This window comes from Malaclemys terrapin, chromosome 1 (assembly GCF_027887155.1).
Source record: "Malaclemys terrapin pileata isolate rMalTer1 chromosome 1, rMalTer1.hap1, whole genome shotgun sequence".
Classification (NCBI taxonomy): Eukaryota; Metazoa; Chordata; order Testudines; family Emydidae; genus Malaclemys; species Malaclemys terrapin.
Window position 1 is genome coordinate 341346816 of NC_071505.1, and position 15998 is coordinate 341362813.

The window sequence follows — 15998 nt, forward strand, 5'->3', positions numbered from 1 at the left end:
AAGAGTTGCTTGCCAGTCAGGGAACAGGAACCAAGTTAGGTAGTTACGCCACAACAGGCAGTTATGCACCAACTGCTGATGAGACGGTTCATTTGAACTTTAGCTCTGAAGCATTCCAAACCTAATAAAGCAAAGCAGCATGGACCACAACATCATGAAATTACTATATTGCACTTACTGTCAGAGAAAAAAAAACAGTTACTCGCCTTCTCATAACTGTGGTTCTTCAAGATGTGTTGTTCATGTCCATTCCAATCAGGTGTGTGCGCACCGCGTGCACAGTCGCCAGAAAGTCGGGTCAGCTGTGGAACCTCCTGGAGTGGCACCTTCATGGCGCTCAATTTATGACCCTGCCGACCCAGCCCCTCCTCAGTTCCTTCTTGCCGCCTACTATGACAGAGGAGTAGGAGGGTGGGTGGGTATGGAATGGACATGAACAACACATCTCAAAGAACAGCAGTTACAAGAAGGTGAGTAACTGTTTTTTCTTCTTCTAGTGCTTGTTGATGTCAATTCCAATCAGGTGACTCCCAAGCTCTATCATGAGATGGGGTCGGAGGTAAGGAATCGCTGATCGGATCACCGCTCTTCTGCTGAATGCTGCATCATCGCTGGCGTGCTGGGTAACAGCATAATGAGAGGTGAACGTATGCAGAGAGGACCATGTTGCTGCCCTGCAAATTTCTTGTATCAGGACCTGGGCCAGGAACACCGCTGACAAGGCCTGTGACCTCGAATGTGCCGTAAGTGCCGGGGCTGGGACCTCGGCCAGCTCATAGCACGTGCAGATGCAGGGTAGGATACAGGAAGATATTCTTTGAGATGAGACTGGGAGTCCTTTCATCCGGTCTGCCACCGCTACGAACAGCTGGTTCGACTTCCTGAACGGCTTAGTGCACTTGATGTAAAATGCTAGTGCCCGCCAAACATCCCATGAGTGTAGCTTCTGCTCACGGTTACTGGCACGAGGCTTAGGATAGAAGACAGGCAGAAAAATGTCTTGGCTAGTATGAAAGAGTGACACTACCTTGGGAAGAAAGGCTGGGTGAGGCCTGAGTTGCACCTTATTCTTGTGGAAGACTGTGTAGGGTGGATCGAAGATAAGGGCCTTTAGCTCTGACACCCTCCTGGCTGATGTGATGGTGACCAGGAAGGTTACCTTCCACAATAGATAAAGAAGGGAGCAAGTCGCTAGTGGTTCAAAATGGGGCCCCATTAATTTGGAGAGGACCAGATTGTGGTCCCACGCCAGGATAGGTTGTCTAGTCTGAGGATGTAGGCATTCCAGACCCTTGAGGAAATGGCCTACCATGGGATTAGCAAATACGGATCTGCCGGTCACTCCTGGGTTGAAGGCTGAGATAGCAGCGAGATGTACCTTGATGGATGACACTGCCAGGCCTTGATGTTTCAGATACAGAAGGTGCTGTAGAATGAGTGGTATAGACGCCTGTAGAGGAGGTATATGCTGCTGGGCACACCTGGGACAAAGATGAGGAGGCCAGAGGTGGTACAGGGTCCTCCTGACATTCCAGCTCCCTGACCTCCTCCAGTTCAGCATCTGAGGCCTCTGTGGCAACCATACCCAAGGTGGCAATAGCCTGGCCTTGTAATAGGTCGTGCCTCAGAGTTGCCTCGCCGGCAACCTGGGCCGGCTTTGGGACTTGTGCCAAGGTCACCTCGGATCCATGGGACGTAGGTCAATCCTTGACTGGGATGGTCGGTGCACCAAGGCCACCAAACGGGAGCCCCTGGAAAAGGAGCCCTGGGCCCAATGGCAAGCCCAGGGGGTCCAAAAAGGCCATTACCCAAGAGGCAGCCACTGGGATTGCCATGACATTGGTGCCCCCCTTTGTCGCTTGTCGGATCTATGCCTGCTGCAACAGGAATAGTACGAGTCACCATCCAAGTCCGAAGACACGGATCTTGACTGTGATGACCACAGTGGCACTGTATGGTACTGCGCCAGGGACCAGTGCCAAGTTGATGATGCGGGGGACTGGTGTAGAGATGCCTGGGCCAGGGACTGCAGAGAATCCGGTGCTGGGGAGCAGTGCCTGTCCTCTCTCGGAGCCGGGGATCAGTGCCACTCCCTCATCGGTGCCGGGGAAAGGGAGCATCATTCTGCTGGTGCCGGGGAACCCCTCACTGAGTCCGTTGACGGAAAACGGTGCCTTGTCAATGGTGATCTGGAGCGGAGCCGAGGTAAATGGTGACGGGCAGGAGAGGGTGACCGCCGCATCATGGCCAGCTTGCCCCTAGATGGCACCAGGTGCTAGGGGCGTCTCTCTGACCACCAGGGGCTAAGGAGCTGTCATCCCTATTAAGTCTCTGGCGGCTTCAAAAGTGTCCATGGTGGAGGTAAACCCAACTCCTCCACCTGGCACTGCCCATCCTGGGAGTCGCTGTGCGCTGGACTCAATCGTCCCCCCATGGGAATTGAAGTTGACGGCGCTGACTCTTGGTGCTTTTAAACTAGAGTTCTTCGTTGGCACTGTGTCACGTACCAATGTCAGGGCACTCCGTATGGACGCACTTCGTGCGGGGTTCTGGTGGTCCGCAGCAGACTGGGGACAAAGGGCGGATTCCATGAGCAACTGCTTCAATTGGAAATCTTGCTCCTTTTTAGTTCTGGGGTGGAAAGCCCTGCAGATCTTGCACCTATCTGTCTGGTGCGCCTCCTCCAGACAAGTCATGGGCGTCGCTCGTTGGCATATGCTTGCTTCAGATTCCACAGGGTTTAAAGCCTTGGGCTCACAGCATACCCCAGAGCCCAAGGGAGCGGCGGCTTAGGATTGGGGAAACCCCGCTCCCAAACCTCACTATATATACTAACAACTAAGACTAACTACAATGAAACTAGGCTAAGCTAACTATATGAAAGAACGCTAGGCAAGTGATTGCAATTCCACCGACGGTCACTGGTAGTCAGAAGGAACTGAGAAGGGGCCGGGTCGGTTGGGTCATATATTGAGTGCCATGAAGGCGCCACTCCAGGGGGCTCCATAGCCGACCCGATGGGAGCTGCTAAGGGAAAACTTTCCGGTGACTGTGCACGCGGCACACACACACCTGATTGGAAATTACATGAACAAGCACTCGAAGAAGAATCACTGTTAGTGTTCATGAGAATTAAGCTCATAAATCTCCTATGCATTTTGAAGTGCAGATCAAAGAGTTTGAGTTTAAACAAAGCCCTGTAACCATACGCCAAATTGCATAAGAATAATATAATGTAAAAAAATCACTAGAAATGTTTATTAAATCACTGACAAAGACAAGACGGATTTTTAAATATACATGGATTTTTTTTGTGACAATTGATATAAAAAACAATTATTTGAAAACCATTTTGTTTATTTCCTGCTTAGTAGCTTTGATCCAAAAAAATCCCAATTAACTCTGAAGCGAATAGCTGGAAACAATATTTTAAGGAACTTTCAGATCTCATTCAGGTCTGAAGTACTGCCCAAGAAAAGGCTCAAACCATCAGTGTTCCTTTCCCAACAACCAACTCTAATAACCCGCTTAAAAGTGGTATTTTTTAAACTGTGCTTTCACTTTGTTAACATGTGAAATTTTTCAAGATTCTTTGAAATACAAAACAATGTCTTAGGGTAACATGACCTACACACAGCCGACTAGGCAATGGTACTCATGCAAGGTTGTAATCCTCAGCTATCCAGTCAGTCTACTCAGGAGTAAAGCAACAGTCATTCTTACTCACTGGGTTGAAAACTTCAGAAAGTAAACTAATGGTAGTGTATCTTTATTTCCCAGCAATAATTTACTCCAAATTCTAGCGGGCCAAGAACTAAAATCCTTCATTAAAATTGATTTACCAAAGAAGTTTATGCCAGGACAAGGCTGAGGTAATGATCAGAGATGACTCAAAGCCAAGACCACAAAAAACAAATAATTTTAGTAAGCACATTTCACTACAACTTCATTTTGTAACGTTTTTCATAAAACGTATATTCAAAATAGAATTAAAATCTACATTAAGGTTGCATAGTTAAACTGGAAATGCACACACGAAGATGACCATAGCAATGTTAATGCTATTATTGTTTGTATTGTGGTAATACCTAAAGTCTCGGTCAAATCAGGACCACGTTGTGGAAAGCACTGCACAAACACATAACAAAGAGATAGACCCTACCCTGAAAAATTTACAACTGAAGCATACAATATGACTCAACAGTTGGGTACTACAAACAGGTGGGAGCACAAGATAACAATGAGATAATGTTGGTCAGTAAGAAAAGCAGTGGTCTGAGCACACCCACTGCCTAATAATTCTCACAGTTTTTGTACGTATCGTGGCAGAGGAGCATTTTAAGGAGAGCTTTGAAGGAGGACAATGAAGTGGCTTTGCAGATGTTTATGGGGAGCTACTCCCATGCATGAGAAAAGATAGAAGAAAGCACAATAGGTCTGAAAATTCACAAATAGGAAAAAAAGACTTGAATCACTGGCTGCACGGTGGTGGAGGTCGGCATCTTAATACAATACAACCGATGATAGGCATGACAGGGATAGGCGGCAAAGAGCCTTGGGAGTGAAGGCAAGTAGTCTGTGTTTGATGCAATGGAGAAGTAGGTACCATCAGAGGATGCAAAGAGATTATTGTTGAAGCAATGAGCCAGGAATATGATCTTTGCAATAGCATTTTAAAATGGATACAAGAGGGGCAACATGGAATTTATCAAAGCTGGAGAGGAAGAAATGTAGTAGTTGAGATGTGTGAGAAGGGGGGCCTGGAAGAAAGATTTTTGTTTCTTGATAAGGTGATGTGATTCTTGTTAAATGTGGAGATAACTACACTTTTTTTTGTTACACGTATACCATAAAATATACATGATTTGGCTCTAGAAATACCATTTACTTTTGCATTTCCTGACATTTTATGATGACTGTGTGACATTTACATTGCATTTGTAACGCCGACAGACCCTGGTCATCAGCAGACTGGATTTAACCTGGGACCTTTGAAGCTTAGTGCATGAACCTCTACTGCAGGGGTAGGCAACCTATGGCACGCGTGACAAAGGCAGCACGCGAGCTGATTTTCAGTGGCACTCACACTGCCTGGGTCCTGGCCACCCGTCCGGGGGGCTCTGCATTTTAATTTAATTTTAAATGAAGCTTCTTAAACATTTTAAAAACCTATTTACTTTACATACAACAATAGTTTAGTTATATATTATAGACTTATAGAAAGAGACGTTCTAAAAACGTTAAAATGTATTACCGGCACGCGACACCTTAAATTCGAGTGAATAAATGAAGACTCGGCACACCACTTCTGAAAGGTTGCCGACCCCTGCTCTACTGCATGAGCTAAAAGCCAACTGGCTCTTAGCTAAGGCTGTAGAGCAGACTCATTTTCTCTCTCTCTCTCTCTCTCTAAGTGGTCTCCATGCCACTAGATGGGACAGAACACCACACCCAGAAGGTGTGTGGGTTACATATTCACATTGGTTTTTGCACTTAATTTCCCTTTTAAAAAAAAAATTGCCTGTGCTTAATAATTTAATGTGCTTAATATATGTGCAAAGTGAAGTGAATGGAGTGCAAGAGTACAGAGTAGCCACCTTTGCTGCTGCTATTGCCAAAACCCAGGTCGAGTTGAACAATGCTGGTCTGAGTGGGGAACAGAACACATGTTTCTGCTGTTATCTCTCTATATTGGAAGCTAATGTTTTTGGTTTTTTGTTTTTAAAGTTAAAGGTCAGAATACTTAGAATACAGCAAAAAATGCAGGAGAAGCAAGCAGGCAGAATCCTCTCTCTCCCCCCCTCCAAAAAGCCTGTAATTTTCACCTATTCCTAAGTAATGGCACATTTGGTTCCGCTGCATAATCTATTAGTATCTAGAGGCCTTAAGCAGGTCAGGTCTCCCATCATGCTAGGCACTATACAAACAAATAGTAAAAGGACAGTCCCTTCACCAATTTACATTCTACATTATTGGCAAAGCTTTCGTTTAAAAATAAGTTTGTCTTTTTCTATTGAAAAGAAAAAGCTGTTACAATGTAAGCCATCAGAAAACTGTTTGCCAGCAAACCATGATAGAAATAAATGGGGAGTAACTCTGCTGCTAAACCATTCACCCCAAAGCCTTACTGGGATCATCTCATTGCCACTTGCCACATGGGCAAGGGTAGGTTTTTTTCCATTTTTTATTTTTAAAAAACAAAAACAAAGTTTAAATTCTGTGTTAGTACAACACTAAGGCTTCCCAATTAAAACCACAAAATGAGGAAATGCAAACATTAAGGTTCTAATAGCAGTGCTAACCTCGACTGTGTTACACATACATAGCATGTTCTATTTCCAATTTGCTGATTTAAAGTAAAATACAGTTTAATCTACTGCACCATTTTTTGTCATAAAATACGCACCATAAAGGATGAAACTGAGTTAAACAACACTGCTATTGGATTCTTACCTTTCGCATTTCTTGACTCTGTGACTAACTGTTCAATATTAAATGTAATACAGTTCTACATAATACAAATAAGATTCAGGCGGGCAGTAAACACTAGCAATTTAAAAACAGTCTGCTCCTGGACAAATTTATTAAGTGCCTATCCCTTTAATTTTTCAGGTTGGTGAGGGGCAGGGTGGCCAGGTGCCCGGTTTTCGAAAGTCTGGTCGAAAAGGAGACCTGACAGTGTCCGGTCAGCTCTACTGACCGGACACCTAAAGTCCAGTTACTGTGGGCAGGGGAGGAGCTGGGTCATCATCTTCACCAGCTCTACTCAGCTGAGGCCACCTCCTACCTGTGTTGGGCAGCTGCAGCTCCCAGCCTTGGCAAAGCAGGCGAGTCCCTCCTGACCCGGGGGGTTGGGGGGTTGGGAGGGGATATGCAGTGAGTGACGGAGGGAGGAGGGAAGAGGAGTGGACGGGGCGGAGCCTCAGGGGAAGAGGTGGGGCAGGGGCAAGGCCTCGGGGGAAGAGGCGGAGCAGGGGAGGTTCCAGCACTCCTCCTGGAGTGTCTGGTTTTAAAATATTAACAATTTGGCAACACTATGGCGGAAGCAGGAAGAAGGATCTAATATACGAGTCTAGTCTACAATGGTGCAATCTGAGGGTGAGGGTAAGCCATTGGTCTGATACCTCTTGTATATGAATTTCGTTGTGCTGAAGATAATCCAGATAGTAATCTGCCTAATGCTGCAGGGCACTTAGAGTCTTCACAGCATTCCACAATTCTAAAACAGCAAAACAAAAGAGAATTATAAGATTTCAGAGCTGAAGAGCACTCCTATCCAACAGACAGCATCAATGTTTGCAGCAAAAGGGTGGGGAAACAAGCACAGAAATGCTCTCCATGTGCACCCCCAACAAAGGGAGAAACACGGAAGTTTAAAAAGTACAGCCTGTAAGGAAGAAGGGAGACACACCAGATGGGACCACTACCATAGCCAACAACCAGGCTGGGAGTGAGATGCCAAGGTTTAAATGGTTACCGAGACTTTTTGCACCTATTATTAGGCAAATCGACATTATGCATGGGTATTATGCAATTTTTAAAGGAACTTTTATTATGTATCAAGACGACCTCAAGGTATGTACCCCTTGAAAAATGAGGTTGGTTGTTTTTGCTGTTTGTTTTTCACCTTAGATATATCGAAGTCTTGATATCAAGGGGTGTAGTGGATTCTCCATCACTTGAAGTCTTTAAATCAAGTTTGTATGGCTTTCAGAAATGATATGCTCTAGCTCACCAAGAAATTATGGGCTTGATGCAGGAATTACAGTTTCATTCAGTATGGCCTATGCTATTCAAAGAGGTCAGACTGAATGATAAATTAGTCCCTTATGGCCTTAAAAATCTATGACTTCTCTATATTTTGCTGCAGAAGGAGGGCAGCAGATTTAAATCGGTCTTTTAAATCACCAAGTACAATCACAATTTTAATCAGCAAGCAGGAAACCTTGATTTAAATAATCTATTTGAATTTGTTTTTCATTTGTACTTTTTAAGTTATTCCCCTAAATAAATGCTGATTTTCACTGGTTGGTAACCATTAAAACATGTTATAACCAAATATATCCTGCACACTAAATTTGGTGCTTCTTTCTGATAACCAGAAGGATACATAGCATCTACACACATTTATTTAAGCAGTTCTATAACCTAACATACATTTAATCAGATTCTTAACTTTTAAATATATTATGTTAGAAAATGGTAAATGATGCATTTTTTATTTATCAGGTGATTCATTTTTTTTACTCATGGTTTGTGTCAATCTACATTTGGATGGAAACTAGAATTCAATTGTAAATTCACAAAAACAGCATTTAAAATTTGTTTTTTATAATTAATTAAATGTGCTGGATATGCCAGAAAATAAAGTAAATTTATCAAATATGTTTTTCATTTAAAAATAATCAATTTATTAAACAAAGGAAGTATTAATTGTAGTTCATGAACTGATCTTATTGTTTCTGGCCACCACATCCTTTCAAGGTTTTAGAACTAGTAGATCTCATCCACTCAAGCCTCATTTTTTTATTCATAGATTGGGGACGAGGAAAACAAGCTTTCCTGCAATTGGTTTCTCAACTTTGAATGAATTAATTATTGAACTGACTAGCTGAATAAACTGAAATCGAAGAAAACAGTGTCTCTGCACTTGCAGAAGAGGCTACTGCTGCCAAAGCTCATTTAGCACTTTCATCAAATGATTTGACTTTCTTCAAATCTTTGGCAGCAAATATACTGCTTAAATATTTAAATTCAATTATTTTAACAAGCGATGGTACATTTAGATCTTAACACAGGTTGTCATAATTTCAAATTTAATTTTTAAATAGGTATATTTTTAAAAGGAAAATATGTAAATAAAAATCAATTAAAAATATTTTTATCCAGCCTGCCAGAGAACCATATGGAAGTCAAGAGAACTAGAACAAGACAGCAATACTACAACAGGCTGAAACCCGAGCTACAGCTTTCCCAGCCCTCAAATTGAGGGGGGGAAATAGGTTGCATCTTTCATAGAAAGATTTTCTTCCAGCTGCTTGTCAGGAATACATACTTCAACATGTTTTAACAAAAAAATGTTCTAAACTTAACATCCTCTCCTCTCTGTACTGATCAGGTTTCAGTCGCTGGTGATATCATAATCTAAGTTCTACAGAGAAAATCATGGAAGCAAAGAATTGGAATTTCTAAAAATAGAAAATAAAGGCAGGAAAGAAAGCTTAGTAAAAATGGAGTTCTTTATGCATCAAAGAAGAGTCAAAGATTTTTATTTTTTTATTTTTTGCGCTCTGCAGTTCACCTACCTAACCTCACCCACCTACCTTACTGAGGACTGAGTGCATGGTAAATTTGAAATCTTAAATCCAAGTTGTTTTTGAATTATCCAAGCACCAAAAGATCCATATTAAATATTTCTCATTAAGTCTAACCACTGAGACAACTTTAACTTAAAAAAAAAAAAAAAAAAAGTCACCTTTAGGATAAAACAAGGCATGATGGAACGTGGCTCAAGTAAAATTTCTGAGAATTGCTTTAGCGTGGCAAGGCCATCTCAACTTGAACTACAGCATTGCTGCCTTGCTGACTAAGGCTGCTAGTCTGTCACAGAGGTCACGGATTCCATGACTTTCCATGACCCCCGTGACTTCTGTAGTGGCTGGCCCCTGGGCCAGCAGTAGTTTGGGAGTGTGGGAGGGGGCTCAGGGCTAGGGGCAGGGGGTTGGGAGTATGTGGGGGGTGCAGCTCCTAGGCAGTGGGGGGGGGTCTCCTCACCATGCGCTGCCAGCACCCGCAGGCCCCGCCCCTGCAGCTCCCATTGGCTGTGGTTCCTGGCCAATGGGAGCTGCGGCAGCCGGCACTTGTGGCAGGAGCAGCAGAGGAGCTGCAGGGATGTGGATCCGGGTAGGAAGTCCCTGCCAGCCCCACCAACCCTCCCTCCCCCAGCACCAGCAGGGATCCCGGGTCACCTTCCCCAGCACCCACGGCACCCCCTGACCACCCCCAAGCACCCGCAGTCCCCAGCCCAAGTTTTAGTTACGGTGGGTATTTTTAGTAAAAGTCATGGACAGGTCATGGGCTGTGAATTTTTGTTTACCTGTCCATGACTTTTACTAAAAATATCTGTGACTAAAACGTAGCCTTACTGAGGACTCATTCAGCCTCCCAGACAGAAGGTGCTTCAATAGCAGCAAGAAGAAAGGGAGTTAAATATGAAACAAACGGGAAGCCCAGAATGAAGATATAAATCTTAGCTTTTACTCAAGTGCCTGGAGTCACCTCTCACAAACGCTATATACACACACCATTTGTCCTACACCTTTGGAAGAGAGTCAAACACCAGCACTTTTAGGCCTGGTCTACATTTAAAATTTAGGTTCACATAGCTACAGTAGAGCACTCAGCAATGTGAAAAATCCACACCCCTGAGCACCATAGCCCTGCTGACCTAACCTCCAGTGTTATGCCCCTAGCTAAACTCTAGCTACCATCCACTCAGGGAGGCAGTGTTCCTCCAATGATGGAAAAACCCCTTCTGTCCGTGCAGGCTTTGTCTACACAACGAGGTTATAATGGCATTGCTACAGTCCCCATAACATACACATGGTCTTACTGTAACTCAAATGTTCTAACAGTCTTAACATTGCTATGTTGAGAGAGTGCATCACACAAACAGTTCTGTAACAGATCAGCCTATTGAAAGTGCACAGGGAAGGCAGATAAAACTAGGAACTAATGTATTTTGCTTTATAATAAGCATACCTGTTCCTTGTATTATATTTGCAGCTCAGATTCCTCTACTTCAAAGTCATTAGTAACCCTCTAATACAAGCAAATATAATCTTCGGGAGACATATGAACTTATAAGCGACTTCCATCAGAAACAATGGACATGGAAAATTGCATCACATAATGCTTTGCAGTATCACAGCATTACTCCCTCTTCAAGCACATCTTGTACTCAGAGTAGTCTTACCACTTCAAGAACTATAAAAAATAACAGCCTTGTTTTAATTTCATTGCATGAATACATACCATCATTTATCAAGATGACTTATGCTGCAGTTTTAGTTCCCTGAACTTCAGGGGCAATTAGACAACTATATAATTATTGGGAGGGGGGGTGGAGAAGAGGCATAGCAGAAAAAAGTTTGGGTGCAAGGAAGGGAAAGAACAGAACATCCAGCATGCAGTTCTTTCTCCATCCTCCACAAGACTAGTTGGTTGAAAAGCATTGGAAACGCTGGGTGAAGATTCAGCTTTCCAAAAGAGTTGTATTAATTATGGTGCCAACTGACCCCTTTCCATTCAGCTGTCTTTCTGGTTCTATGTCCACAAAGGACATTTCTCTGCAACTGCTACTTAATTCAACAAATAAAGCCCAAGAGCAAAACTTACTTAAGTCTGAAAACATTTCTTATATCTTTATTCTTTTGTGCCTTACAAAGTCAGCAGCCTTGCTTAATGAATCTCTCACTAAAGCTCCTCCTTGCTCCTACTCCTACACATAAATTAAGGCTTCCCGGAATTATCAATCTGGCTAATTTTAATAAATAACACAGCAGTAAGGAAAAGAGGTGAATAGGGCGAGATTTACAGCTATATCAATAAAGGGTACGATTTGTGACCAACCGAGATGCACCAGCAAAAGCCCCTAGCGTGGAAGCAGTTTATCCCATCAAAACTGCACTTTTGCTGCTATAGCTTATTTTGTTTGGGGGAGTGTAGGTGGCTGGAATTTGCTATTCCAGCAATAACACAATTTTGCTGATGTAACCTGTGTTCAGAATCGCCAGCACTATGGGGTTGCCACACTAATGTCCCATGCGGACACTGCTACGGCACACTAAGTCCCAGAATGTAGTTTGACTTACTACACTTTACAAATAGTAGCAGCGAAAATGCATTCTGGCACTTTTGGGTGTGCTGTAGCAGCGTCCACATGGGATGTTACTGCACAACAAGCTGGTGCACTGTAAATTCAGACCCTGGCTTGCCACACAACATCATCCTGTACAGACAAGCCACAGGAGCGCTCTGCCAGTATAATATACACAGATAAAGGGTAAGTCTACATTACAGCACTCTCCCGTCAGCATAATTACTCCGCCTCGGTGAGAAGCGGAAGCACTCTCCCGCCGACATAGCGCCAGTGTGGGAAGTGCAAAACTTGCATCGCTCAAGAGGGAGGCCTAGGAAGCCATTCTGACAGCAGCCAGAAACAAAGGATGGTGGTACTAGAAACCACTGCCACTTGACAAAGACAGGACTAAGCTGCAGAAGCCACATTTCAAATAAGACTTGGGCAGGGGACAGAAGTCTCCTAATCAGCACAGGTGAGAGTAAGGCCTTGTCTACACTACAGAGTTTCGTTGACAAAAATCGCATAGCAGTGCGTACACCTCCACTGCCTTGTCGCCAAAAGCTGCCTGTTGCTGACAAAACTCTGTAGTGTAGACAAGGCCTGAGAAAAGAAAGAGAATAGGTGCAACTAGACAGAGACCATCACATAGGTGTACAACGCAACTCGTTCGGCTGTTTTTAAGTTTCTAAAACCTCTGGAAAATAATTTCTTTTAGGGTGATAAGATTGGCAAGCATTTCATATCCTTAGTATGGTTTAAAGCAATCATATTCTTGCTGCATCTGCTAGATTTTCATTTGTGTTATTGATAATCATGCTACATAAATGTGTATCATATGCTTTAAAAAATTGCTGCACGTAGATTTTAGTTGTCTTGATGCTATTACTTAGGGAAAATATTTATTTTTATATTAAAGTGAGATTTCATTTAATATGCTCTTGGATAAAAGTCTGGGATAATTGCTATCTTGATTTGATTTGCACTGTATTAGAAGTAGCAGGGGAAACCTCACAGGAGTTCTCCAGACACTTGAAGTGACAACCACAAGCCAAAGCCACATTTGCTTATGTTTTGCTAGAAGTGACTGATAAAGTAATTTGAAGGGGACAACTTTGGAAAATCATGAATGTTATGGGAAAGAGCAACATTTTTTAATGGAGTCAAATGGCCAATTTCATGACATTAAAATTTTAATATGACATTTTAATTACCAGCCAAAAAATGCTTTATAGTGTGCTAGAAATGTTTCAGTACACACCTGAACAAAATATTTGCCACTCCCTTTTTAGCTGGCTGGAATTTTAATTTCAAGTTTCCATGAATAAGATGGATAATTTGTTCAAAAAAAAAAAAAAAAAAAAAAAAAAACCTGTCAATAAAATAGTATCATTTTCTCTAAAAGGTGTGTTGGGGGGAGGGGCAAGGGTCCTCTTTTTCCTAAGTGCTTGTGTTCCTTCAACTTCCCTTGCTGATTTTAATACTAACAGTCCAACCTACAGGGCAGCCTTCTTGTTTCACCTACCTGCGGGGGGCTAAGCCATTAAGAGGGAAATTAGAAAGGGGATCTACTATGCCCTCCCTCCAAAAGATATTTTTCCTTTGTGAGAGTCAGGTCCCCTCTTCTTATGTTTTCATTTCCATTCTCTCCTCCTGCTCTCAGTGGTATCTGTAGGCTTCCAACCTAAGAGCTCAGGAGGAGGCCAGCTACTTCTCAAAAAGGCACCACCTGTCTCTCACCTCTCATGCCTATCACAGTGAAGTCAATTGCTCAAGACACACCCACACCTCTGGCAAAGGAAGCCAGACCCCAAGAGAAAGTTTGAGTTTTTGTATTTTTTCAGTGAGATTTTGTGTTTTTCATTACAACTGTCAATTTCGCATTTTCTCTTAAGTCCATGATTATTGGGATAATAATACAGCATTAGCTAGGATTGTTGAGATAAACCATATCGATAACAAACGAAAAGTTTTCTCCTAAAAGAGAATATGGGAAATAAAACAAGAAAATATATTCACCACTTTGGAAGGCTTTCAGGCTCAGCAAGTATTTAATTCTTTGTTCCTAGCTTTTCGTTTTTAAAGGTAGTTACCAAATTATATCTGATAAGACAGCTGAGTATGAACTGAACCTTCCTGTAGCACATCCAGCCAAGTGACACAAAGCAGTACTTGGAAAAATTACACTACCTGACTTGAGACCAAAAAAGAAGGCAATAGTTATGAAGTTGGGCTTTTCTGCCCTCCTGCTAGATCATACCGGCACTGGCAACCTTGATCTGGTGATTAAGCAAAATAAGCAAACCAAAACAAGCCTGAAGAGGTTAAAAAAGTCACAGCACAAGAATCTGCTACACCTTCTCCCTTCTCTCACATAACAATCGGAGGGCTCTAAATACTGCCAGAGTTACCTCATTACCACTTTTTCAATAGCCTAGTCCTAAAAGGGTAGGTTAGAGACAGCAAAATAGTTAGTGGGACTGTCAACATTTCTGGACCAAGGGCCTGCTAATTGCATGTTTGAGGGAGCGAAACAAGTGAAGCCAAAATTCTGCCTTTCCCTTCGGAAGGCATTAACAACTTCTGCCACCAGTGGACCCAATTTATTTCACTTGATTACTCTAGCCATGAGGGACACAGACCAATAGCACAGATAATAGCCTACATTAGAACCTCAGTGAGAAAATAAAGTTATAATTCAGAGAAATGCTCTTCTTTTTTCAGACATACCACAGCAGCCCAAAATCACTATCTTGCCATCCAGAATATTTCAGCTGGACAAGAATTCCTTGAAGCTACTGTGGAGAAGATAGACAGACTTCTTCAACCTTCACAGCAGCCAACCATTTAGGCTTTTAAATAACTCACTCTACTCAACTGGCCAGCCCCTGCAAAGACTCCTTCTAATGGCACTCTAACCTCCATTCCATACGTTTTATCTGCTACAGGTCAGTCAGTGAATAGACAGGAAATTATAAAGTCATTAGCTATTTACACAACACTGCACTTCACCCACACATTAGATTCTTCCTGCACAAGCTGTTAACTGAATGGGTTTAGTTATTTTAAGTAATGCTTGCTATTTCATTTTTTCCCAGTATATCAGTGGTGCCCTTCAATTTCCATGTCAAATTTGACTGCAACATATGGTTCTATGCATTCATAATGACGACACACTGCTCTAAACAGCTCTGTTCTGTGTACCTCTCCTCCTCACACCCTGCCCAATGCTCCATTTTTCATGCTCCCTTTATCTGCTTCTCCCACTTCTTTTTTTCATGCTGACCCCTGCCCTTGGAATTGCATCTCTCTCCTTGAACAAAAAGCATCCTCCCTTTCCTCCAAATGTCTCCTGAAAATCCATTTCTTTAACCAGATTTGATCTCTAGTGTTCCTACTCACACCTCTTCCTTTAGTTGTTGTATTGTTTCCATTCAATTTAGGATGTAAATTTATAAGGCCAAGAAACGTGTCTGATTCAGTGTGAAGCGTGTGTACACTTTTAGTGACATATCACAGATTTTTTTAAACTGAATTTGGCAAGAGAAATATTCCTAAGCATCAGAGCATAGGCAATACCCAATACTAGACGCCTGTGACGTCTTCTGCCTAAGAACCTCCAACGCACCTTCTCTCAGGCTAGAGACATCTCTTCAAATAGTCCCATGAGTTTGACTGAAGAGGGGTATCTAAATAGAATTGAAATCAACTCTACAACATGCCTGAAGAGTAGGATTCCAATAGCTATATATCTGTCTGAAGTACTTACGTGGCCCCCATCACCACAGTGCCTGAGCACCTCACAATCTAAGAATTTACCCTCACAACACTCCTGTGAGGTAGGGAAGTGCCATTATCCCATTTGATAAATGAGGAACTGAGGCGTAAAGAGACTAGACTAATGACTGCCCAAGATCACACAGGAAGTCTGTATTCTATCTTATCCCATTTTGTTGTACATGCTGGGATGCACAACTATCATCTCAGGGGAAGAGAAACTCCACATTCAAATGGTTTCTACTGCTGTGTGATAAATCTGTTTAATGACACTTACAGCCAAACTGTTACTCTGAACTCTCAGTACCTAAAAAAGGCTATGAGGAATATGGTTTACCTGGAAAACCTTCTACTGCTTGCT

At 42.7% G+C, this 15998-nt stretch overlaps 1 protein-coding gene across 5 annotated transcripts in view; it reads right to left on the reverse strand.

The window, feature by feature from the left end:
* FAM168A (family with sequence similarity 168 member A) overlaps nucleotides 1-15998 on the reverse strand; it is a 343581-nt gene that overhangs the window by 272735 nt on the left and 54848 nt on the right. For 4 of the 5 annotated variants that reach the window (XM_054015872.1, XM_054015870.1, XM_054015871.1 and 1 more), the window contains exon 2: nucleotides 7125-7219. The exons of the other annotated variant lie outside the window; for it this stretch is intronic. The gene's annotated coding sequence lies outside the window, so the exon portion shown is untranslated. The remainder of the gene's footprint in view (nucleotides 1-7124; nucleotides 7220-15998) is intronic. 5 annotated transcript variants of the gene reach the window in all.